Consider the following 19,573-nt stretch of genomic DNA (forward strand, 5'->3'; position numbering starts at 1 on the left):
CTGACGAGAAGAGAGGAGAGTCATCAAACTCACCACTGAATATATTTTCCTTACGGGAATAGGCACTGGAATGAATCGTAATGGTTAGCATGAACAAGTATGTGGAACAAAGAGACGCATAGATACCAACAGAGATCCCCACATCCCGCGTAACGTCCTGAATTATGGAGCAATGCATGCATTCAGCTTGCCTCGGAAACGAGAACAAGGTGCAATGTTTATTATTTAGTGTATGGCAGGGCTTTGAAGAATGTCTCAATCCTGATTGCAGCTCAAAATGTGAAGAGATGTGTGGAGTGTTAGTGTTAGCGACCATAATCCAGCAATATCACGTTCTAAACCCTTCTATTCCTCAACCCCTTATGCTAACAAAGCTGTCGTTCGGAATATTTTACTCAGAAAGGCCTCTGTCGCTATCGTTTTTGGTATCAGTCATAAGACATGAAGCGACAGCGCTAAGCACCCGCAGAGCTCTGGCAGTCTAAATGATTAACACTTGCGTAATTGATCAGATGGAGCAAGAGCCCTCTCGCACGAAATCTGTGTTTGGACAGAGGTTTTATGCAACGCTGTCCAAGAATATCTGGGCCGCCATCCGGGAACATCATTTGAGCTGCGAGCCCACAGGTCTGCAGAGCAAACATTTCCCTGCTCTAGGCGAATGAAAGCGCAGTACCTCCGGTGTTAGCGTCCGCATGCCATCGGCCACCTCCTCTGTATCACGTGGCGTAGTCGCCAAGGGACTGACCGAAATAATTACATCCGTTGGTTCTTCCTACGAGCTAGAATATGGAAGCGCCCTTCCTTGCAGCCAACACTCCTCCATATACGAAGAGTGTATATGCGCAAATATTTGTACGTTGCCCTTGGCTCTATAGGAGAGCTATTTAGATAACCTGGCTGGGGGTTTATTGCCAAAACTCTTGGGGAAATAAGCTTGATTCCTTTCTTTTCGTATATACACCCTGGAAAATAGAGCTATTTCTCACTTTATTCCCGGCCCGTCAGCGCTTCACCACAATCTTCTTCCTGGCGTTCAGATTATCAATTGTGCGACTTATGCCTGGCTGCCTCAACGCATGTAGTCCGGGCCCGCATCCTGCCTTCGTTTCCGAAGCCCATATCCGTGCTTTCGGACTGCCCGTTAGCTCGTCTTTACTGCGAAGAGCCTCCAAGACAGCATGTAGCATTGCTCTGACAACTTTAATTGAGCCAGTGCCGATCACTGCGTATGGTGATTAACGACACTTGGCATTATGAGAACTTTATTGCTGCTTCCGAATACTGTTAGCTGATTGGGCGATATCAATTTACTTATTGCTTTGTAACGATTGGTGGTCGTGCTTCTCCTTTGCATATGATCGCTACAGCAAATACAACTAAAGAAAGCTCGATTGAAAAAAAAGTATAAAAAATGTATTACATATTTGTTAAAATATAAATCAGTGTGGTCACTCTAGCTGTTGATATAATTAAGGGAATGGGTATGCAATGCTCTTAGCCCTTTGCCTACCGTAGACGAGCTGAGCTCGTCCAGGTGGTTTGTACCGCTCCCGCGGAAGACGAGCTTCGCTCGTCCACGCTAAAACAACGGCTTTCGCGCTACCGCAGTACAGCTAAGCTGAAATATTTGCTTTAGTTTAAATGGAATACATTAGTAGGCGCTGTAAATATTTAAAAAAACGCTCAAAGCTCTCAAACTATGCATTTTGGTGGAGACACTTTTTAATTCTGGCAACAGGGATTAAAAAATTGCGTCCTCCTGCGTCCGCGCGCGTACCGGCAGCGTCCGCGCTCCGTAAAAAAGAATAAAACGCGTGCTCGCAGAATTAAGTATCCTTGTACTCAGATAGTGAAGTACTTCATTTCTTAAAAGAGAGGGGCCGAGACAAAACAGAGTAGCACATCTTTTCAGGACATCCTCTCAGGACGGTGACAGCGTCTCAAGGTGCCGACATTGTACGCTGATAGATGTAAACAAACTCCCACCGGCGCCTCCGAGGTTGGTTTTCACGGCCAAGCCTGGCGTGAATGTACCCGTGAATGTACCCGTGAGGACGGAATTTGTGCGCAGTACTGAAATTGTTTATAACCAACGATATATCTGGTTTGAATTTGCGCAGAACGAACCATTACGCTGAAGAGTTTCTCGCTCGGCACAACTTCAGCCGAGCGATTCGGAAAGAGTTGACGTTGGAAAAACTAAATGTGTTTCCGGCAATTATTATTATTCAGTGGATAGTCGAAAAACCAGAAATATTTATGTATTTATCGGAAAGAGCAATTACCCGCACGCCAATCTTCAACGATCTCATCAGCCGAATCCGAAACCAAAGCGCTATTGAATGCTATGAAACTTACCATACCAAGTGTTCTATCAAGAAATCTGATCCCTGACAGAAGCATGTCCGTCGCTGGCCATTGTGCTTTTTTTTTCATTCCGAAGCGAAATTTTCTGCACCGAAGGATCCAGACACTCAGGAACTCTCCAATGTGCAGTGCAGTCCTAATGTTCTGTTCATGTTTAAAAGAATATTTTGCATATATCTTAGAAATATTGTGCCTTTTACTAATTTTTTCTGTTGTTTCAAGTAACGTAGAATGAGTTAGGCGAATAAAAAAATCCGTATTTCTGAAAACTTTTTTCGCAAAAAAACTCGGTAGGAAAAGGGTTTTAATCACGTGTGCGTGTTATCTTTGACCTTAGTGTTTGCCTCGATAACCTTGATGCAATTCGTCGGCGATTGTTAACTGCGGCGAACCACGAAACAAGCTACAAACGACTGCGCTTCAACAATTCCCACTCACCTAACCCAAATCGTATTAGTATTTCTAAATAACTGTTTCCCAAGCGTAGGCATATAAGTGACGTTTATCAAAGAAAACTTTCATGGCCGTTAATCTTGAAGGCTCCAGGGCAGCGCAGCCAGTGTTGCTTTATCGAATAGGTACCCCTTTTATAAAACACCCATTTTTCGGAATTTGGGTTTTGCTTCTTTTATGGCGATCTATGGGTTTTTTTTTTTTAAATCGCAATTGTATCAATCTCAACAACACTCAATTGTTTTCGAGTGGCACCCGGTAGCGCACCATACCTGTGGTGACTGCTGTCCCAAGGAAGCACGCTTATCATCATCCTTTGCCCTTGGCGTCTTTTGCTTCTTCTCGCCTTTAATTAACCGCCAGCACTTTTTCGTTGCCTCTTCGCATACCGTAAGGCTCAATATTACACCTACCTAAGGTTAAGCCTACGTACATCGTAACATCGTGGGAGAGGCCTTTAAGCCTACGTACATCGTGGGAGAGGCCTTTGCCCTGCAGTGGGCGTAGATAGGCTGGTGATGACATCGTAACAAGCGTGGTTTGTCGACCGAGGCTCTCAGTCAATACAGGTGCCCCACACATACACGAACGAATATGTTAGACGAAGCATGAATATGTGAAGAAAACAGGCATCTAACTTAGCAGTGGATCTGACAGAGTACAAATAAAGTTCGCCGTGCGAAATATGTGGTTAAAAATAGCAGCAAGTGGTGGAGTTTACCGGGTAGAAACCCGTAGATCGATGACGGGGCGTCGCTCTGACAACGTCTCGTGAAGATTTATGCCGCCAATGCAGTGCTTCGGCGCTAACATCGACAATGTTCGCTGGCTTGAGACAAAGAATCAAACTGTCGATACAGCACCGTTCAATACATGTGAGAATATTTATGCCAGGCAGCTCTCAAGTCGACCATCGAATTTTTCGGATAAATAGAGACGAGGTAGCAAATAGGAAGCGAAGATAATAAATGCACAAACACGCTTATATTGTTTGAAATTATACCACCGATGCGCGTAATAAATGCACTCTTTTTCTCCAAAGCGGTCTTAATATTACTAGCCATTGTTCCCGAAATTGATTTGATTGATTGATTATAGGCTTTAACGCGCCGACGCAACACAGCCGATGAGGCGCGCCGTAGTGGAAGGCTCCGGATTAATTTTGACCACCTGGGGATCTTTAACGTGCGCTGAAATTATTCTTCGCGAAATCAGAGCCGTGCTATTGTCGTTAGGGCAGTTTAGAGTGACTTGGTAAACAATGTATTACGTGAATAAATCCGGCCGAATATATTTAATGAGATAAAAACCGCTTAATGGCTGTAAGAATAGAGACTTAAAAACACGTCAGACGCTTTACAAACATAATGGTTGCAGTCGCTAAATGACACAAGGCCATGCAGAGAAAAATAAAGACGTACTGTAAAACGTATTACGAGAAGGTAAATTAATAAATGAACCCTTTGCGGTCTGTTGTGGGGCCCTACACGAAAACCTAACACGGCTGTATCAGTCTGCTGTCGGGATACGCCCTACCTGTGAGCTCAAGATTAAATTTCACGCTTTTTCTCAGTGCGATGCGGCCGCATTTTTTGGTATACATGGTGCTTAATCTTTTGAGAATAAGTAAACTTTGTTTGATGAAGTTTACTCTTTTTGTACTAGGGTGCAGCACAACCTTTAGCACGGACGGGCCCTCTGGATTCCAGAGCGTTTTCAAGTGCGCGCTGTTCGCTGGCAAGCATGGCCCCTTCCTCATAGCGTGAGTTCTGGTGTGGTGCACTTGGCGAAAACAATGATGAGGTCAGTGAGGAAGAGAACTGCGTGCTGCCATCAGCTAGTGATAAAAGTGATTCGACAGAAGCGAGTGATGAAGACCACGACGGCGGTAAAGACAGCACCCTGTGGATGAGAAGAATACTCAGTGATCTACGCTTTTTTCCAAAGACAATGATGTAATGGCGAAAGCTTTTTCCTGGCATCTGGAGGTGTCCATTGTCAATAGTGTTATTTGAACGTAGTGCACAGCTGTAGAATCATGGCGAGAAAGAGCAGGGAAACCTGCCGTACCGCCGAAACCTCATCCAACGGCTTGTGGGTAATCTGAGGGCTCAAGCCAAACAGTGGGGCCCGTCTGCACGTATGGAGTGCGAGGTGCGGATAAATGGGAAGAACCTGTTTATGTACAAGCTCTCAGGCCGAATCAGCAAGGACTGTGCTGTTTGTAGCTAAAGAAAAAGAAAAGGAGGTAGGAGAAAAACTGTGTTTTTTTTGCAAAAACCGCAGTCGCACTCCTGGCCTGCACCCTGGAGACCGCTTCGAACGGTTTTACATGCTGCTCAAATATTGGTAAAAGACTTGCAAACAGAATACAAGCGAAAGAATTAATATCATGCGAGTTTTTATTGCACAGTTCGTGTTTTCATTCACGGCGCCAGAAACTGGCAAAATAATTGCGGACCGGAGCTGTCGGGAAGTGGGTCACAGTTAAGGACGGCAAAGTTAATAGAATGAGAGCTTTACAGCAAAACCTATTATTCACATCGGTAATAACACACAGTGGTGATGAAGGTATGTCTATAAAGTCAAAACATTCAATCTGCTTTAAATAATACACTGTAGACGGAGCGGAGTTCCAGTGACTGCAAACCTTACACAGAAAAGCCGTGCAAACTTTCAGCACATAGTCCAGCGTGAAAGAGCGTACGAACGAGTCTCCACACGAGCAGAACTATTGACATTACAGCATCGTGTTTTGAGAAAACGAAATTGGATGTCTCGTTTCATACATTTTCAAAGAGCAATATTTGCTCAGTTGCTGCAACTGGTTACCGAAAATAGAAAAATGTAGAAGGCAGAGAAAAGGACGAATAAACACAAATAGGGCGCAATATATGCAATCGCATGTAAAAGGCGTCTTCGGGATGTTTTATGAAAGAGTAATGTAGCTATCACGCAAGAAATCTTGTTCATTAGGATACTATCAAATCAATAGGCTGCCAAAAACATTTTAATAGATAACAAATAACTGCAGATTTTATGGTTGATGTCGGGATATCTCAGCACAAGTAATAAATAATCAAGACCAGTTCCCAATATCATGAGCACAACGTTGCAATGAACAAACACAAAATGCATGCAAACTCTGTTCACGTGTTGTTTGCCATAAAACTTGTCTAAAGAATAAATGTCATCCAAACATACAAGAGCATCACTTGATTTTTAGAAGGGCGAAAAGTTATTAGAAAAACGATTTCGTTCAAACTGTTCGCAAGACCACATTTTCTACAAGATAGGCCTTCACACGAAGCCTGTCATCGATTAGGGGGTCGTCAGTTGTTACACCGGCTATAGATAAAAAAATCGCCGACATTTCTATTGCATGTTGACTTTTAAGGGATATTTAAGGCATGTTGACTTTTAAGGCATACTTTTAAGGGATATTGCTTCATTTGTTTCATTTCCGGCATAAAACATTGATACCCGAGGGGCCATTTTTCTCGTATTTTTGTTAAAACTGCGTTGTGCAAAATGCCGGGTGTACCTACCGACAGCTTATCAAGGTAAGCCAATGTTATTCTGCATTTCTTTTGTAAGCATCCTTTTCTTAGTGCCCCAACGCAGTCTGTCTTCAACGACCTTCATGTGGCCTGTATCTTCGTATCTTGCCACCTAGTAGACTTCAATTCAGATGACAATATTTGCAGGTGCTCTTCGAAAAAGTAGACTTCCAGGCAATGTTCATAAACACTCCGGAGTTTCATCGAGTAAATACGGCATGGGTTCTTTGCAGCGAATTCTAAAAAGCGTCGAAGCGCCCAGATGCATGACAGGGTGAGGCTTGAGAGGAGGGACCCTACTTTTGATTTTCTGCTTTGAGCTCTCAGCACTGTTAATCCGGTCCCGATGACGCTAAAGAATAAACGTAAAGCCGAATACGAGCAATACTACGAGGGGCATAATCCTTCATACTGAATAATCAAGCTGTGAGGAGGCGCCGCTTACGGGAGAGAAGTGAAAAAAAATTACGCCCACCTCCCCTCGCCGGAACCCTGGTGTGATGCGACGCTGAAGGGGGGTTCAAGCGCAAGCAGAGAGCAACCGTCGACCGAAAGCCGCCGGAGAGCGGCACACCGGTTATATGCGCAGCGCGCCCGAAGGAGAGGAGACCGCGGAGAGAGTACTGCACATGCGCAGCACCGCGCGCAGCGCCGCCCACCGGCGGAGTGAGAGCGCGCTGGGCCGCACACCCGCAGATGTTGAGAGAGTGTTCGCTCTCACCTGGGCACGTGCCGGCGCCAGTGCGTCTGCCTCGGCTATGACGCAACACAATCTAACATAATCCAAGCCAAGCCAAGTCAAGCCAAGCCAAGCCAAACCAAACCAAACCAAACCAAACCAAACCAAGCCAAGCCAAGCCAAGCCAAGCCAAGCCAATCGAATCCAATGCACCTCGCGAGAGAGTGTTCGCTTCGGAGAGGAGAGGGGGTGAGCGGAGGAGAGTGCGGACGCCGACGACGACGACGGACGCACGCAGGAAGGACAGGGCCGCCGACAAGAGATGCTCTCAGCGTCGCATCTAAAAGAAGGGCGCGTGCGATGGTTGCCGGGAATGGCGGGGTGAAAAAAAGGGAGGAGGAAGAAGACGGTGGTGGCACGGACAAGCAGGAAGAACGAGGTTCGGGGAGCGACCTGCCGGACGCTAACGTTCGGGGAACCTCTGCTCCGAGCCGCGCCTTCCTCCTGGAAACTCTCTGCTGGGTGTGAACGCCCAGGAGATCTCCGCGCCGAGCTACGCCAGGTCTCTTCGAGCCACTTCGAGTAGCAGCATCAGAAATGCTCTGGAATCCTTCACGCAAGCAGCTCTTTTCATCGACCAGCAGCAGCGCTACCGACTAGGGCCCCGCGCCAGCACACCGCTCAAGCACACTGACCAGCGCACCGAGTCAAGTTCACCTACCCAGCTCACCGACGTCAGCGACTCCCACACGTGAGCGCAAACTATTTTGGGGTGCGAACTTTGTTGCGTAGGACATTAACTCTCTTTGATTGATTAGGTTAATGCTGATTTATCTATTTTGCCAGTTATTTGTCCCGTAAATACAAGTTGTCCTTGTCCGCAGCCAGCAACCTCGTCCTTCTCCGCCAGGTCAGATTAAGACATCCTCATTGTAAAAACAACCTGCATCACACAAGGCCTGAACACACCGTCACGGAGCGTTGCCAATGACAACTTGAGCGCAAATGTAAGTAATTTCTTCTCGGATTTATGGTCTTTGCACAGACGCTACATTAAACCAACGCATGCAAACAGAACACATGCCTCAAGAAAGCTATTGCGAGGCTGAAGCAGTGTGGGCTAACGCCACCAGCAAACATAAAACTATGCCGTACAGTCCTCTAAGAGCTCAAAAAAACAAATACATTCATTTATACGAACCGGATTGAAAATTCAAATACGTAGCATGACCTAAAAAAACGAAATGAAGCCGACATTGGCCTCCCTTCTCCCCCCCCCCTCCCCAAAAAAGGAGATAGAAATACAAGTATCAAGTGAACAGAATACGGAAGAGAACTTTCAGAAGGAAACCTGAAAAGAGTGTGAAAGTAAGAGAAGAGCACATTGAGCTTGTTTAGTTCTGCCATTAGGTCATTAGGTTTGAGATGGAGGGAGAAGGGTCTTTGGAAAAAAGGCAAGCGTGGAGCACGCTGGTCGGTCCAGTCGCATTCCAGCTGGCCTCCGCGTACTAGCATTTCGAGCGATGGCAGCTCCTTGGCATTGTCAGTACACTATTTTGTGCGCAGTGATAGAAAAAGAGGTGAAGGCGGCAGCGAGGTATCACTGGCTAGCCTGCTGCTGCATTCCAAGGATGCTTAGAAGAACAGCTGAACGCTGCGGCGAGACTTTTATGTTGGATCGGTGCGGTGAAGCGTTGCGCGTGCTCCGCTGAGCACTGCATTGCGCAGTGTTCCTCTGCAGCGCACACTTAAAGCAAGTAATACGGTAAAGTTAAATACAGCATGCTTTCTTGGCACACCAAGCCACTTGTCGGTGGGAGGTACTTCTTTATTTTTATTTTCTTGGCGAAAGCCACGGGAGGCTGATATATAAAGGCGCATATGACCTGATAGAGGCCTGAGCCACCCGTCAGCACCAAAAATGATGTTGACAGATTTACACACAATAAAAACTGCACAATCATATTACATTTACCGACGTATTGTACAAATCATTAGTCTGCAGATCTGCAGAAGGACCTAAGTGCGCACACAAGAATAGTAATTCACGCACTTTAAACCTGAGCGACCACGTATTTACAAAAAAATAACTAATAATGCATTTTAGTTTCTCCATGTTCCTAACTTGTTCCTTCAAAGGAACGTAATCACAGGAACATTTCCAGGTATATTCGTAATACTGCCACGCTTTTTTGGTGGGAGAGGAGGTGGAATGAGCATTAACTTGCGGATACCTTCCTTTCATGGCCTTATAACTGAAGCCAAATAGAGAGAGAAAAAAGAATAGGGCAGGAAAAGTTTGTAATTTAGGACAAAAACTGAAAATAAACAAGCAAAAATTGAAGTAGTGTTGCATAAAAATAGGAAAAATGTTCCGCCTTAGGCAGCATATTCTCACAGCATATTGTATATTTACTACAAGGGGGTCGAAACCCGCTGCTACATCTACAGGAAGACGGCCCCGTACTGTTTCACGTGCCAGAAACTCGGACACCGTGCGGACGTGTGCCCCACACTTACTGTGGTGACATGCGACAAATGTGGAGTGCACAATCCTGAGCAAGGACACTTGTGCAACCCCATCTTTGCTCTCGGCCAGAGCAGTCACCTAACGGCTGACAAAGAGTGCAAACAACGATTCAAGGAGCCCTATATACTCAGGACGAAGAAATGGGTGAGCGTACACACCCCACGACAGGAAGACATTACCCGAAGATCCAGAAGCACGTCCAGGAGCAACGAAGCAAGCTACCAGGCCAGGTCTAGGTCCCAGTCATTTCCGGGTCTCCGCAGCGGCTTGAATCGGAGCCGTCGTTCAAAATACGAGGCACCTGTTGATCAGGCCAACCACTTGAAAAAAAAATGCGGGAAACAAAACCAATCAGGTGAGCTGGGCCAATCTTTTCACTTCCACTGCTCGCCCCCCTTAAACACCCTGTAGTGATTGTGCAAAGCTACAACAGGAAATTAAAGCATTACGCGCGGCGCTACACACTCTTAAATGCTTATTAACACAGCAAAAACCTCTCGCCACGACTAAATCAAACACTCCGCCCAGCGAAAAAAAACGCAAGATAGAATCTGCCACAAAATCAGGCGCTTCTTCCCCCACTTCGAGCGCACAAGACATGGCAATGTCCGGGACTACAGCTGAGCTGCTACAAGGATTCGACCAAGTTGCCAATCGTATGAGTGAAGAACATCACAGCCTGTCGGCACAAATAAGTGAGCTATCTACTCAGCATCAACAAACCGTTAAGCATATACACGCTCGTTTAGATATGCTCGAAGCCCAACAGCTACCAATCCTTGGTCGTCTGGCCAGAAAAGAAAAACCGTAGCAAAACCCAGGATCCACCGACGCAACCCAGATAGAACTGCCCACTGCCAACAATGGCTAGCCCCAGGACCCGCAAACCCCACCCTCCGCATCTGGCAGCGGAATTGTAGAGGATACAAGCAAAATCAAGGACTTCCGCATCAATACATTGGATCCATTGATCACCCCACATATATTATTGCCCTACAGGAAACTAACACCACTGCAAAGCTTCCTGGCTACATTACGCACACCACCCAAGAAAGTAGAGATGTCTGCACCCTTGTGAGAAAGAACATTGTAGCCGTCCAACACATTCTCACTGAAAGCGAGCACGATCACACGTTTACGGAACTAATCACCCAGAAACCCGGCAAAGAGCGCAGCCCTTTCATTCTCAATGTTTACTATCGCCCGAAGAATAAAAGAGCGGGTCTCGCATCTCTCTTCCACCGGGTGATTATGAAAGCGGGCACAAGCCCCCTACTTATAATAGGAGACCTCAATGCAGCTCATCCTGCCTGAGGGTACTCCTACTTTAATAAGCGAGGCAAGGAAGTGGCACACTGTATGGACGAAGAGAACCTGACGCTACTCACTAATCCCACCGAGCACACAAGAGTAGGGAACAGCGTCTCGCGGGATACTTTCCCCGAACTCACTCTCGCTAAAAATGTCCCCCACAACTCCTGGCACAACCTGGAGGAAAACCTTGGGAGTGACGACATGATAACACAGACTGAGCTTCAGGGATCCCTCAGGGATTTTAAGGGAAATTCGGCAACAAACTGCGAAGGGCCCCATCAGACATCAAACATTGGGCCCAGAAACTGCGAGAAGACATTACAAACCACACCAGAGTCCTCCAAACCACCACCTAGACCCCAGCTATAGACAGCCACCTCTTTCATTTGTTGGAAGCTCGGCACAGCCTCACTAGGCGATGGAGGAGACAAAAACACAACAGGAAGCTTAAGCTCCGCATTGCAAAACTGACGGCGGAGGAAGAGGCCCACGCCACGAAGCTCTGCCAGCAGAACTGGCTTGGAAAATGTGATGAGCTCCGAGGCACTCTAAGAACATCCAAACCTGGAGTCTAATCCGATACCTTATCGACCCGACAAAAAGCACAGGAGAAACTAGTAAAACCATGCAGACAATCATTCATCAATTTCCGAGAACCGCAGACGATTTGCTTCGTGCTCTGCAATCGCAGTACATACCCAGTTCACCCCTTTCCACCCGCCTCCGTACAATGGCTCCCCCAACGCTCACCTCGATCGCCCAATCACCGAGACAGAGGTTAGGGCAGCCCTTGCAAAAATCCGGAAGAACATATCACCAGGACTGAACCAAATCACCAACAGAGCTCTGTAAAATCTTGATGACAACTCCATCTGTGCGCTCACACAATAAGTTGGACGCACTAATCAGGAAGGCCTACAAACAAGCCCTCGAACTACCGATAAGCACATCGACCGACAAACTGCTTGGCCTTGGACTCATAACACCATAGACGAGCTCATAGAATCCCACCTCACCGCTCAGCAGCAACGACTCGCCACCACTCCAACTGGCCGTCACCTTCTGCGCCGTCTCGGATATTCAGTAGTGCATTCGGGGCTTGCCATGCAAGCTATTCCCGAAGAAATCAAAGAAAACATCAGAGTTTCCCCTTTACCTCGAAATATGCACCCTCAGCACCATGAGGGCCAAAGAACAGCCAGAGCCGAAAACTTAGAGAGGAAATATGGGCAAAAAAGCAGGGTGGTGTACACAGACGCGGCAGACTACGCCCGAGAGCATGCTGTGACGGCAGTGGTCACCGACACGGCGCGAACACTCATGAGCCTGACACTTAGACGCGCCAATACACTACAAGCGGAAGAAACAGCCATCTCGCTTGCCATCACTCAAACTGAAGCCATGACTCTCATCTCAGACTCACAGGGAGTATGCAGGGATTATAGCAATGGATGAATTTCCAGAACCGTCCCTCAAATCCTCCAGCAAAACCCTCCTAGGAGAAATATGACTATCGTCTGGACACCTGCCCACTCCAGTCTTCGTGGAAACCTCGTCGCTCACACAAGTGCCCGAGAATTACCAGCCGTTAGTCATGTACAGAGATATCACTCAAAATTATAGGCTTTCACGACAGATATATCCGCCACGCCATAAATCCCCCACAAAAGAGAAAGAAACCTCACTTAGGCAGCTACAGACCAATACTTTTCCGCACCCTACCAGGCTTCACGCTATATTTCCTACAATGTATACATCCACTTGCCCTCACTGTGGAGAGCTCTCAACCTTATATCACATGGTGTGGGCTTGCCAACATAATAAGCATGTACACACAATACGAAATCCAACTTTAAAGCACTGGGAGCGAGAGCTGGCCAGCTCAGATCCTGATCGCCAGCTTCCGCTCGTCGAGAGAGCGAAAGCGGCAGCAAGCTCTACTGGGGTCCTGGTCTGAGGACTCCACTCGCACCGCTGATATTTGATATGAATAAAAGTTTTTCTCCTCCCCCTCACAGCGAAATGACCACATACCTGTATTGCAAGCTTGGCAACAGGGCTTTTCATTTTTCTCAGCAAAATCCTCAAACCCGCCTCCTATTTTTCCTAGAATATCTGGTGCAGTGACTCTATAATTCAGGTATTGTTTGGTAGCACTTGTTTAATCGAACGTCAGAGAGCTGGGCGAGGACGTAATCGTTGAGGTACAATATCAAAATGCAATGTAGTTAAACATGTCATCACTACAGTTTGCCGTCTCTGACATCCAACGTACATCGATTCTCGCCTGTTTGGTGTTTGAAGGCAACTTAATTTATCGCTCGTTTGTTCAGCCATTGTTTCCTTCATTTGGGTAGCTGAATAAAGCTTTCCTTCATATGGCAAGCCAGCTAGCCATTTGAAGCAAAAAATGGATGAATAAATGGAGGTATCGAAAGAAGAAAAGTAAGGAATTGAGGAAGCTTGGTACGTAGTAAGTTCGCTTGCTCGCTGCCTCGCCCACTCGCTCATTCTAATACTCGCTCAATCACTCACTTGCTCACTCACTCGCACACTTATTAGATGCGACGCATCTTTTTAACTCGTCTTGTCCCTCAGGCGTCTTCCGTCGTCCGTAGTCCGCATCCCTCCCCCATTCTCCTCGCCGCACAAGCTTCGCGCTAACGCCGCTCTCACCGCAGCGCCATCTACGTGTTAGCGCTCGCTCCCGTCGCCGTGCCAGTTGTGCGACAGCGCGCGTTAGCGCTCGGTTAAACATCTAACACATGCGCATGCGCTGCTCTCTCTCATTCCCCTCACCGTTAACGCGCGGTACATATAAACGCGGTAGCTGCGCAGCTACGCTCAGTCGTTCCGCCGCTCCGATGACATCCGAAGACCACCGATGATTTGAATGGAGACTAACAGGCCTGCTATCGCGATGGTCGGCGCAACCGCACGTAATATAATAGAAACAACGACAAATTGACACGCTAAATGGAAACAACATAACGGAAACGCAACGGAAACCCCACGATGCGTCGCATCTACCCATGGTTCCCCTCGCGGAAAGATGGTGTAATTTTCACTCGCACCCTCACTCACTCACTCACTCACTCACTCACTCACTCACTCACTCACTCACTCACTCACTCACTCACTCACTCACTCACTCACTCACTCACTCACTCACTCACTCACTCACTCACTCACTCACTCACTCACTCACTCACTCAAGAATCGCTAAAAATAAATTTCAGTGACTGTCACCCCTACGGGGCACCACATTTCCTTTATTTTAGGGTTGTGCGAATATGAAAATTTTCGAATACGAATCGAACACGAATATCTAGCTTCCAATATCGAATCGAATATCGAATTTAATTCTTCGATATTCGATTCAATATTATACTTTAAAATAAAATCAACTTTTTATTTCATTGTGGATTTTGATTAACATTAGCACAGCAACTGGAAATGCTTGTGTGATAACCCTATAAAAATTTGATTATATTATATCGAGAATTTTTTTATATAAAATTGTCTTTCTTTTCGACCGAAAGGCCAACCTCGCTTCAGCATCTGTTTCTGGCTTCGTTTGTGCGTCTGTCTTTTTCTGTCGTTCGTGAGTTTCAGAATGCACTAACACAAAATAGACGGCCAGGACCTGAAACAAGATCGCTGGGCTGAACCAATGATACCAAAATGGCTGCGCCCGGTGGCACTGTTTCGGAGATAAAGCGTTCCAAAAATTGATGTTTTTTCGTCCTTTTGCGCTGACATTCTGTCACCGCGGCTGGCAAAAGTGTTTTTTATGCCACTTTGCGAGAGTTTTTGGCGGAAAAACATCGCAAACGCACAGGATACAAAACATACAAGCCGATTATGAGGCTTTCAAAAAAAAAAAACGACGTTTTGGTTTTTTTTCAGAAGTCGCAAGCCGTGCCTCCCCCCCCCCCCCTAAACTAATCATTCCAAATATTGATAATAGCCAATTATTCGAACTCTTTTGAATATTCGAAATCTTTCGAATAAATAGTTTTCGAAGCGAATACGAATATAACATATGTCATATTCGAGTAATATTCGATATTTTCGAATATTCGCACACTTCTTAATTTTTCTTCACTCTGTAATGTCCTATCTATTATGGCCGCATAAATTTGAATAGCCTACTGCGAAGCCGAGCTAAACAAACGGCTTAGGTCTATCAGCGCGCTCTAAGGTTCCTGCGTGCCTTTCGCTGTTGGGCGAAAACTTGAAAACGTACCGAAAGTTGTCAAACGTGTTTCCCTTATGGAGACATACGCACTACGCTTCTCTGTGTTTCCTATGTCTCTCTGTGGATGCTCCCAGCTTTATACGCGTAAATTACTGCATATAACCAGGGTTTGACTTCCGATTTCCCGTTCTTTTCCAGAGGTGGAGCTTTAATGTCCTCAGCACCTTGGCGCAGATCGATGCGTAATTTTGCCAGCCTTGAGTTGCCTGTATCCTCGTCATTTTCTCTGCCTGACCGTAAAAAGTTTTTAAATATACGAGAAAGAATATTTTGCCAAAGTGAACCTCGTGTAGAGTATATATGTGCGGAAAGGCGTGCTGCAAATAGCAAGAATCACTTGGGAGCGGAAAAGGCGTTCCGTGAGTCGGCTTCAATATTGCGCCCGTGCAGAAGAGGAAGTATTGAGCCTCCTTAAGACCGGTCCGAGATAGTTTTGCCAGAAAGCTTAATGCAGTTCACGCGGTTTATTCATTTTGCAAGAGATGAAGCATTTGAAGATTTTCGGCGCTGATGTTGGAAAGCGCAGTTGCTGCCTTCCTGTATGGAAGTAGTTGTTCAACCTCCTCGGGGTGGCTTCCTGTGTAGCAAAAGCTGATACATGTCTTTCGAAAACGTGGAAATGGCTATTCTGCCTTCGGCAGCGCGGACAGCATAACGTCGGTGGTATTAACCCCATCTCCGTGCATGACTTCTTTCCGTCCGCTTCCCTCTCAGCTTAGTTTTGCCGGTTAATTTTAGTCGTAATACCTGCTGCTGTCGTGTAGAGTGACCTGTCACCGTTAGGCATACGCTTAAACTGCGTGGAAAACGTCAGCAAAAAAGCATGGGTAGGCTGATGCGGATGTGAAGTCGTTTTTTCTCAGTTTGAGGTAAACACAAAAACGAAGCGCCTGTTCTTTGCGGAAGCATGTAGAAGAAAACACCGCATATGTAGGACTGAGAGGCAAGACACGCAGGACAGAATCTCTTTTTTTCCGTAGTGTTGCTCAGTGATTTAGTTATTAGATCCGCTTTAAACCCTTGTACTGTAAAAATGGGCTTTAGAACTGATGAGTTTGAATTGCTGTTACGTTCACTACCTTCCTTTCTCAAGCAGTTGAGATCAAACACTGTGTGAAGGGGCGGCATTTTACTGCAAAAAAATATTTTGAGCGGGATTATCTATTGCCAAAATTATGACAGTCGGAACCCTCTCTATTCTCTCTCTATTCTGTATTATTTGTTTGATCATGGTCCCGTACTTTATTCGAATGCGCGCTATCACGCCGGGCTTATAATGATAGCTCCACTCTTCCCGAATCACACTGATCGATATTGTTTTTTCATACACAAATAAACATTTAGAAAATTCAAATATTGCAGTTTCACGCGCCAACGTTACACCTAGGTCATGGGGCGCTCCTACACCACGGGGTGCACCGTAGTGGAGTGCACTCAATTGATTTTCGCTGCTTGGTGATCTCTAACGTGCCCCGAAAATTCAACGCATGGGCGTTTTCGCTTTTCGCCTCCATCTCTAAACCAGCCACCATGGCCGGTGTCGAACCCGCGTCCGTGGGCTTAAGAAAAGAAGAAGAATTATCACCTCACAAAAACAACATCGTCTATCGTGTTTGTCGACCCATTACATATTACTCCAAAAAAGATTATATCCTGCCATGTGATAGAACTATTTTTAGTCTGGAACATGGGTAAAACACGTACATTTTTACATTTTTGAAAGAACGAGCATTGTACCTTTTGATAAATTGTTCGTTCTTTAGTAAGCCACATAATTTCACAGAAGAATGAGTTTACGGCCGTGGGTACCACTCAACGTTCAGCTGTAAAAAGTGGACAGACACTATTAAACAAAAAACACCAAAATGTAGCCGTCCCACCAAAAAAAAAAAAACCCAAACGAACGGCATCTTCTGTAGCCTACGATAGACGTGCAAAGTGAAGAGAGCGTGCATGGGTAAAACAACTGAGGGTGATCCGGGAATAACGCTGTCCACAAAAGAAGACAAAATGACAAGTAAATGAAGACTAGCATATAATTACCGCGTTAAAAGGGGTTGAACATGATTGGAATAGAAGCCGTTCAACATCAACAAACTGCTACGGAAGAAATCTTGCGAAAACGAGAAGGTTTTCGAGAATAAGTTTCTTCAATGGGTGTTCTTTATACCACGGTCACTGAGGTTAGTTTTTTTTCTTCTTTCGTTTACCCGAATCGGAGATTCATTGGTAGTAGCTGAAAAAGCAGCATTTACCGACTAGCATAAAGCAAAACAAAATAATGGAAGACCGACTAATGGTATTTTTAATGAATGCGTAAGCATTTATCCCTCTTTCTTAAGAACTCGTGGCTCTACCTGCTGCGCGTGCCTTGCTTCAGGCGCAGAAGCCCGCAACAAGGCCTTGGCACGGCCTGGCAACGCTGCTGGCGTTCTAACCGTCTCAGTGGTCATGTTTTCTCGCTTCATCAGCGGCATTGGCTGGTTGAGCCGCTTTTTCCTGTCCACCAGCATACGAATTTCGCCCTTGCTATTCCCACTACATACTCTTTCCCGTCTGCTCGGCACTTCCTCCTTTCACACTTCATTTTACGCCCCCGCACCCGGTGACAGGCAAGTATAAGCCAGTAGTCGGGAAGCAGCCGTGGTGGCCGCAGCTACCAGAGTAACGGGCGGCAAGGTATGCGAAAGCCGCACCACCACTGCACCTCAGCTTCGGGTCAATTGTCTCACCACGCACTCTTTTGTACACTGCTCCTGTGTCGCTCTGTGTCCGCGGATCAACGGAGAAAAGTTTCGCCGACGTTGGCCCTCCATTGCTTTGCATTATAAATATTGACTAATTTTCTCTTGTTGCTTTGATTACCGTAGCAGCGGAGGTAAATTCGCTGCCACTGAGTGCTGAATTAAGCTTTTTTCAGCATATTCATTGCTTTTGTTTCTCTCCTATTCATCCGCCAACAAATTGTGTGCTTGATCAAGTCAGATACCGATCTTTCGCGAGCGATTCTTCTTTAAAAGAGTAATTGGTGAGGTTATTCAATAGTTGCAAACACTACACCGTATACTGTTCTTAGTTGGTATTGTTTAAAATCACTTGCCATGGAATGTTTACCCTCACAATCTTTAATACCGCCAGAAGAGATCGCGTGCATTAGTTCATAAAACATACCATTAGGGCGTCATGACAGACACTTCAAAGCTTGTTTGCAGGCCAGCTTTTTGTCTTAGCCACACTGCTTTTACCGTAGCTTCATAGCAAGGAATAAACACAGCTCATAGCTTGGCGGGTTTGAAAGATGCGTTTTGTTATATATGTGCTTTTCAATTTGAGCTCTTAGAATCTTCATTTGAGCTCTTGGAATCTTGGAATCTACAAGGATTTAGAGGTAGGGTCCATTTTCGACAAGCAACAAATCTCCGCAGCAGAGACGTATGGCTTGCAAACTTCTTGAGCAAGAAGAATAACCATATCTTCCACTGTTACTGGCATTCGTCTGTGTGCATTTTGGTCTACAAAAATAGCAGTCCGGTAAAATACAATAATGTCTTGCCACAAAGATGAAACAGGGCGCATCTAATTTTTTCGGGATTTGAAAGCTTTTCGGGGAAGAGGGGAAAGCGACGTTCGTACATATGATGGAGACACGTACACATTTATAACGTCGAAGGAAACACGAAAAAAATATCTAGTGCGGGTAAATGAAATGGGAAATGCAAAAGTAGCGGTCCTCTCAAACCTATCTCACAGAACCTAGCAGTGGCGGTAGCCGCCGCAGGAGCGAACTTCAGCCGACAATACGTTTTGCGGGATAAAAAAAGTTGTTGCCTAAACCAAACAAGAAAAACACGTAGAAGCTCCAGGCAGACCGAAACAAAAAAGGTGCTTTCTCGAATAGCCAGTACCAATCATGCTTGCCAACCTAAAGTGTGTAGGCTATCCCAAACCGTCCTTGTACATGCGCATAGGCAAAGGAAAGCTAACTGCCGTTACGCCTGCCGGAAAGGACGTTATTTTATGATTCTGAAAATTGGCGGTATGTGCCCGCCAAACGTATACGTAGGTTTTTTGAAAGGAACACCATACAAATGTGACATATATATTTTTATGGTGAATGAAATAATCCGGGAACAGGATGACGTATAAAGAAAACTATATTAAAGATGATAGTCTTTCTTGGGCTACTTAAAGGCATAAATTTTGGTCTGTATGTATGTCTGTCTGTCTGTGACTCGATTCAGCCACCCGGCCAGAGTGAAACGAAAGCTGCGCTCTAGTCCAATATGCTCATAGCCAAATCTAAACGTCTAAGTCCGGTGTCAGTGTTCATACTTGTCAACATTGTTGAACAAGAACTAGACATTACGCAAATATCAGCCAGAAAATCAATAAATAACAGATATTTG

Source organism: Haemaphysalis longicornis, unplaced genomic scaffold (genome assembly GCF_048455015.1).
Source record: "Haemaphysalis longicornis isolate Haplotype H1 unplaced genomic scaffold, Haemaphysalis longicornis Haplotype H1 scaffold_4, whole genome shotgun sequence".
Lineage (NCBI taxonomy): Eukaryota > Metazoa > Arthropoda > Arachnida > Ixodida > Ixodidae > Haemaphysalis > Haemaphysalis longicornis.